Below are 6000 nucleotides of genomic sequence, written 5' to 3'. Positions count from 1 at the left end.
TGAAATCCCGTCTCTACTAAAATACAAAAAATTAGCTGAGTGTGGTGGCGCATGCCTGTAGTCCCAGCTACTCGGGAGGCTGAGGCAGGGGAATCGGTTGAACCCAGGAGGCAGAGGTTGCAGTGAGCCAAGATCACGCCACTGCACTCCAGCCTGGTGACAGAGCAAGACTCCGTCTCAAAAAAAAAAAAAAAAAAATGACAGCCATAGAGTGGTCAGTCCTAAGAAGAAAAAATAAACCAGGGAAAGGAGATAGTGATGGGAGTTGCTATTTTACTTTCTTTTTTTGTCTTAATGGAGATGGGTTTTCACCATGTTGGCCAGGCTGGTCTCAAACTCCTGAGCTCAAACGATCTGCCTGCCTCAGCCTCCCAAAGTGCTGGGATTACAGGTTCACACCTCGGGGTTGCTATTTTATTTTATTATGTATTTATTTATTTTGAGACAGAGTCTCACTCTGTCACCCAGGTTGGAGTGCTGTGGTGTGATTCCAGCTCACTGCAGCCTCCACCTCCCGGTTTCAAGCGATTCTCCTGCCTCAGCCTCCCAGGTCGCTGGGACTAGAGGCACGCAACACCATGCCTGGCTAATTTTTGTATTTTTATTAGAGATGGGGTTTGACCATGTTGGCCAGGTTGATCTCAAACTCCTGACCTCATGTGATCTGCCTGCTTCAGCCTCCCAAAGTGCTGGGATTACAAGCATGAGATAACATGCCCAGCCGGGGTTGCTATTTTAGAAAGGGATGTAGGGAAGAGCTCACTGAGCACGTGACACTAAGAACTGAAGGAGGGGAGGGAGTAAGCCAGCAGAAATCTGTGTAAATAGCACCTGCAAAGGTCCTGAGGTGGGAGTCTGCTTGGTTTGTCCCAGAAGCAACCAGGTGACCAGTGCTGGGGGAAAGTAATAGGAAATTGAATCAGAGGGATGGTGGGGGAGCAGTAAGAGGACTGTACACTGTGATAAGGACTTTGCATTTTGTTTTTTGTATTTTTTGGGACAGAGTCTTGCTCTCTGTCGCCCAGGCTGGAGCGCAGTGACACGATCTCAGCTCACTGCAACCTCCACCTCCAGGGTTCAAGCCATTCTCCTGATTCAGCCTTCCGAGTAGCTGGGATTACAGATGCCCACCACCACACCTGGCTAATGTTTGTATTTTTAGTAGAGATGGGATTTCACCATGTTAGTCAGGCTGGTCTAGAACTCCTGACCTCAAGTGATCTGCCTGCCTTAGCCTCCCAAAGTGCTGGGATTGCAGGCATAAGCCACTGCACCTGGTCTGAATTTTGTTTTAATAGGAACAGGTGGGAGCTTTCAAGCAGGGGGTAAAGGGATGGAGCAAATGAGACAGAAATGGCATAGAACCCGCTGGGACCGACATTTATCTCTGTATTCTCAACACGGAGCCCAGCACAAATGCCCAATGACTTTGTGTGCATGCGTGAGTGAGACCCCAAACCACCAGAGGAAACATCAGAATGGCATCTAGATGGACAGACGGGCTCAGAGACCCCCAGGGAGAGGCCAGCTCAGGGCCCGGGGACACTCGGGGACAGCAGGTCCACACAGACCTACAGCAGCCCTGCTGAGACCTCCCATTCCTTCCAGAACCCTCCCCACCCGGAAAGCTTCCTAGAGCTGGAAAAAACCCCCAGGCCCTCCTGCCCGCCTCACCCGTGGCGTGCCCACTCACACCTCAGGCAGAGGAAGCTGGCAGGCCCCACAGGAACCTTTCTGTGCAGGGGGAGTGGAGGCAGGCGGGCGGCAGGGACGAAGGGAGAAGAGTGGCGGGCGGGCGGGCTGCGGCTACACAAAGGCCCCAGTGTCTTCCCCTCCTGCCTGGGTACAGATATAAATAATACGCACATATACGTTTATATATATATACCAGCATGCTGGTGGGGGGAGGCTGGGGGCCACATACTCCCCTAAGGGTCCAGGCATGGCAGTCGGCCCTTGTGGGGGCTGGGGGCTCAGAGACCTACAGAGATAGTGCCCAAGACTAAGAGGCTCAGGCAGAGAGACGGTGGACAGAGAGAAGGAGAGGGAGAAACTTACAAAGTAGGACAGAAAGAGACTTGCAGAGACTGTGCCAGCACTAGATAGAAAGCAAGTGTCAGGAAGCAGGCGGACTTAAATGGAGACACAACAGCCGAACATTCAGAGAAATGGAACTTATCTGCAGAGAGACAGAAAAAGTCACAGGGAGAGGGACAGTGACAGAATGAAGACAACGGTCATTCCAGAGAGAGGCAGAGCCATAGAGAAGCCCAGGTGAGAGGAAGCAGGGATAGAAAGAAACAGAGAAATCGACATGCAGTGAGAGAGAGAAGCAGGCAGGCAGACAGACAGACAGACAGACAGAGAGTCGAGGCTGAAGGCTTGGGGAGGCTGGTGCCCAGGGGGAGGGGGAGGGTCACGGCACATTTCCAGTCTGTGGCACACTGTCTGCAGGGCTCTGGTCCAGCCCAGAACAGGCTGAGGGGCAGGAGCGGAGGTGAGGGAGGTGGCCCTTGGGTTCCGGATCTTGGTGTTTACCTGGGGCAGGATTGCAAATAGGCGCCCAGCCTGGCCCATGGTCAGCAAGGGTGGGATGGGCTGGGCCACAGCCCTGGCACCAGTGGGCCCGACACACCCACCTGTGGCCTGGGCGATGAGTAACACATGCACAGTGACACCTGGGTAGATGGTGACACACAGAGGGACAGACACGGTGACACACAGTGACAGATATAGACAGAGCCACAGTGACAGGTCCAGAGTGATGGAGACGTAAACAGTCCCTGAGACACCCTGTCACAGACACAGTGACAGACACACTGATGCGTGCTGCATGCTCAAGGAAAACACAATGACAGGCAAACATGTTGTCAGGCACAGGGGCACAATAACAAAGCACACAGCAATTAACAGACACAGAGAACATGGCGACGGCCACAAAGAAGACAATGACAGAACAGTCACCTACACGTGTACACAGTAAGACAGTCAGTGACACCAACACAAACCCAGCAATGGACGCCAACACAGAGGCATCCAAGCACACACACTCATGCGCTGAACAGAGACACATCATGGAGTAACACACGAGCCCACAGACACAGTGACATCGAGACACTGACAGCAAGACACGCGAATAAAGCCCAGTGACAAGCCACTTAGACACACATGTCTTACCTAGCTGTGACCGCCTGGTCACCAGTGAGTATGTGGCTTCTGAGAATCCACCTCCTCCCATATGGCAGGCTATGGCGGAGGATGGGGGTGCCTGCCAGGGAGGGCTTGGGGCCCCAGGACTACACTGCGCTGCCGCTGTCCCTCTCATCCTGCAGAACAGCGGGGTGCTTAGGAGCAATGACTCTGGGCCCAGACTGCCTGGGTTCATGCCCTAGCACCCCACTCATTATCTGTGCAAGTTACTTCACCTCTCTGTGCCTCGGTTTCATTCAACAGTAAAGTTGGGGGGAGCGGGAGGGATGCAGCCCATCAATTCTGTAAGGTGCTAACACAATTCCTGACTCGTGGGAAGCCCTAGGAGCTTTTAATTATCATAATCACCATCACCACCATCATCACCATCATCATCATCATCATCATCATCATCATCATCATCATCTCATGCCTCCTAATGCTGACAGCCCTCTACCCACAGCTGGGACCCTGCCCCAGCCTCTGCCCCAACCCACAGGCCCCTCCCCTGGACCATGTCACCTTAGGCCCACAGCCCAGGGCCGCCTGTGTCCCCATGGCCAACCCACATCCCTGATGCGTGGCGTCCCGTGTCTGTCCATGCGTCCCATGTCTGACCGTGGTACTTTTCCACGCTGGACATCAGCCGGCTGTCCCTGGGGTGGGGGTCACACCTGCCCACGCCAACAGAGCTGGTGGCCACCAGACACCCCGATGGATGGCCCCACCCTCCCCTGAGGACCCTACAACAACACCCCGCCCCTCCGGCCACCTGAGGTCCCCACTGGGGCGGCCTGAGGCCCGAGCCTGGGGACAGGAAGCCCCAGGCCTGGCCGCCCTGAAAGCCTCTTTCAGCCAGGGCCTCCTCCCGCCACCACCGACTCCTCCCGCGGAATAATATTTGGGCTGTTGGCCGGGGGGCGGGGGCCAGATCCGGAGGCCGCCTGGGAGAAGCCAGAAACCGCAGGGCTTCCTGCCTCGGGCTGGCCGACTCCGGGAGAGACCCCCAGGCCTGAGGGAGGGGGGCGGGTGCCTGGGGAGACTGAGGGCCTTTCTCTCGGCCCCAGTTGTTTTTTCCAGGAACCGGGAGGAATTCCCCGGCCTGCCCAGGACAGCGAGGCTGGTGGGACGGACGGGGAGCCAGCGCGGCAGGGGGCGGGGGTGACACGCAGCCGGCAAGGCGGGGCGCAGCGACAGGAATAGAGGGCCTGGCCTGCGAGGTGGCAGGTAGAGGCGGAAACCCAGGGAGCTGGGAGAGGGATGGAGGCCAGAGAAAGAGAGACCAGAGATACAGGAAAGGAGTAGGGGGAGACGGACCCCAGGAAAGAGTCACTCTGAGAGGAGGGAGAAACCCAGAGACCCAGGGGAAGGGTGGGGGCGAGTCAAAGCAGTAGAGAGAAAAGGGGCAGTGCGGGGGGGCGGGGGGAGAGGGAGAGAGAGAGAGAGAGAGAGAGAGAGAGAGAGAGAGAGAGAGAGAGCGCGCGCGAGCATGAAGTGAGCCATAGGAGAGATACACAGAGACAGCACCAGCAACTCAATGAAACCAAGAGACACAGATAACAGATAAAAGCACAGAAAGAGGGTCAGGGACAGATTGATACAGAAAGAAATGACACTGGCCAGGCACGGTGGCTCATGTCTGTAATCTCAGCACTTTGGGAGGCTGAGGCAGAAGGATCACTTGAGGCCAGGAGTTCAAGAATAGCCCAAGCAACACAGGGAGACCCCTTCTCTATAAAAAATTTAAAAATTAACCAGGCGTGGTGGTGTGCACCTGTAGTCCTAGCTACTCGAGAGGCTGAGGAGGGAGGATTGCTTGAGCCCGGGAAGTCGATGCTGCAGTGAGCTGTGATTATGCCACTGCACTCCAGCATGGGTGACAGAGCAAGACCCTGTCTCAAAAAAAAAAAAAAAAAGAAAGAAGGAAGAAAGGAAGGAGGGAGGGAGGGAAAGAAAAAGAGGGAAAAAAGGACACTAAGAGACAAGGAGAAAGATGGACCCACAGAAACCGAAAGACATATCACACCAGTGTGCATGCGCACGCGCGCACACACACACACACACACACACACAGGTGGATTAGACAGTCTTTGGTCTTCAAATGATTAAATGGCTGGCTGGCTGGCTGACTGAATAAATGAATGAGCAACCAGAGAGCCAGCAACCAGGAAAGGCAGATGACAGATAAGGAAAAGACATAATGAGATCAACTTTGCCCACCCACTCCAGCCCCGCTGAATGACCTTAGCCCAGTCTCATCCCATCTGGGCCTCAGTTTCCATTCTGAAAGGAGAGGTGGGAGGTGCACAGTTGTGTTTCCGGGACAGCCAATCTGAGCAACAGACAGGCTGACTCAGAGTCACAGGAGAGACCTGGGGGACAGACACCCAGATCCCAAACCCAGAGGTTCACAGTGGCTGAAGGAGGACGCAGCTCCTTCCACACACACCCTTCTGCAAGTGACAGACACCAGGCCAGCCTACTCTCCACACATGTTCACATGCAAATGCAACAGTGACAAGTACACAACAAAGGTGGCCATCAGTATTCTTTTTTTTTTTTGAGACAGAGCCTTGCTCTGTCGCCCAGGCTGGAGTACAGTGGCCGGATCTCAGCTCACTGCAAGCTCTGCCTCCCGGGTTCACGCCATTCTCCTGCCTCAGCCTCCCAAGTAGCTGGGACCACAGGCGCCCGCCACCACGCCCGGCTAATTTTTTGTATTTTTTTTTAGTAGAGACGGGGTTTCACCGTGTTAGCCAGGATGGTCTCGATCTCCTGACCTCGTGATCCGCCCGTCTCGGCCTCCCAAAG

This window comes from Rhinopithecus roxellana, chromosome 12 (assembly GCF_007565055.1).
Source record: "Rhinopithecus roxellana isolate Shanxi Qingling chromosome 12, ASM756505v1, whole genome shotgun sequence".
NCBI lineage: Eukaryota > Metazoa > Chordata > Mammalia > Primates > Cercopithecidae > Rhinopithecus > Rhinopithecus roxellana.
This window is presented reverse-complemented; position numbering follows the sequence as displayed.